Source organism: Petaurus breviceps, unplaced genomic scaffold, assembly GCF_028583685.1.
Source record: "Petaurus breviceps papuanus isolate PSGF00001 unplaced genomic scaffold, PetGlider_PUasm1.0 90865, whole genome shotgun sequence".
Taxonomy (NCBI): Eukaryota; Metazoa; Chordata; class Mammalia; order Diprotodontia; family Petauridae; genus Petaurus; species Petaurus breviceps.
Window position 1 is genome coordinate 9,117,353 of NW_027187367.1, and position 1,808 is coordinate 9,119,160.

The following is a 1,808-nucleotide window of genomic DNA, read 5'->3' on the forward strand; positions in this document are numbered from 1 at the left end:
CCTCTATTCTGTCTTCTTAGTTATTTCCTAAACAATCACCCTTCCTCTGACTAACTTTCTCCCTTCTCAAATTTTGCCTTTTCATTAACCAGTTTGACTTTATACTAACCTCTACTCTCTTATCCCTAGTTCCTTATCACTTATATCACTCATATATCACTTCATGCCTTGCCAAACCTCAGCCCTCCATCTGCCTCTTCTCCTACTCACATGCTCTTACATATGCTCTATGAGGCAAAGCAGAATTACAGTAACAGAAGAACTGTGAGATGCACAAATTTTTTTTTCAGAGATAAATGAGCACTTTTATTTCTTTGTTTCATAAATAAACTGGCTGAAATCGTGGTTTCCTGTGGGCTAATCAGATAGACCAAATCCTGTATCTTCATCAGACTCCTGATTCTTCCTTGGCTTCCACATTGGCTGGAGCAGCAGCGGCTGGAGCAGTGGCCGCAGGGGCAGACACTGCAAATGCTGAAGGGTCAGCCAGTAAGGCCATCACCTTTTCAGCAAGTGGGAAGCTATACTCAGTCTCCACAGCTACAGTCAAGACCTGCTTGTACCCACTGATGATTGAGTGGATTACTAATGCAAAAGCTGGGTAGCCAAACTGCAGACAGACTCTGTCAATGTTACAGATACCCTCTAAGAACCAAAGGTGCAAAGTCTCCTTTGTGATGTCTAGAACTTCAGGGTTATAAATGTTGCCATTGTCAAACACCTGCCGAATGATGAGTCCAAAGGAGAACCAGGAGATATTCAGCATGTTCAACAATGTGACTTTGGTGGCACCCACTTGGTCTCCAGTCTTAATCAGCTGCACATCACTCAAGATTTCAATGGTGCCCCTGGAAATCTTGGTGGCAATAGTCAGAGCCTGGAAGAAGGAAGTCTTCTTGGGACCCAAACCGGTGTTCTGGGCTGGCAGAGTAACATCACATAGGGCGATGGCACCAACATAGGCAGCATCTGGCACCTTATTGGTCAGAAGCATATCCCTAATGTCAGTCAGATCTTCTTGGTGAACACAAAGCCCACATTCCCCTGATTATGAAGCAGCAGTTTCTCCAGGGCAGGGTTGTTCTCCAGATGCCCACTTTGTGCATCGTGGTGTTTTTTCCCATCAATACTTCCTTCCCATGGAAGGATCTGCCGCATCTCTTTGGAGCCTACATTGTCTGCTCCCACAATGAAGCATTTTGAATAATCATCCAAAGGTTGGATCATCTTGAGGGTGTAATTGGATTTCTAGATAAGTAACCCTGTCTTCCCTGGGCATTTTGAAGGTGCTTTAGGATTTACCATGTGGGGTTTAAAGACGATATCACTCACATGAGGGTACCTGGGGAGAGATGAGATGCACAGATTTAGAGACATTTCTGCTCCAAATATTCACATGGACTACCTGTGCCTAAGCTATGGTACAGTCTTCTGAGCTCCTATTGATCTGATCAGCCACAGGGAGACATACTATATCTTGACCTCAACGTAGTGATGTCATTTTGGTCCTTTTTGAGCAGAAAGGACAACAACCAACCAACCAGCTCCTAAGTAGAGATGGAGGAAGTCACACAATAGTCATGACTGGGTCTACTACAAATTCTTATTATAGAATCTCAACTGGACTCTCCTTTTGATTCTTCCTAATTGATCTATCCTGTTCCCCACAGAGACTATTCTAAACCTCTTCTCTCCTTAAACCTCACAGGACAACCCTCTCTCCACCCTTATAGTTAATCCTTCCCTCCTACTTTATTGACAAAATAGATGTCTTCATATCTTCATCTCACAATTCCTTGTTAGCCCCT

The 1,808-nt window shown here is 43.8% G+C and overlaps 1 pseudogene; it reads right to left on the reverse strand.

The window, feature by feature from the left end:
• Window positions 1-357: 357 nt before the first annotated feature.
• Window positions 358-1,279, reverse strand: LOC138150314 (large ribosomal subunit protein uL10 pseudogene; annotated as a pseudogene).
• Window positions 1,280-1,808: the final 529 nt, after the last annotated feature.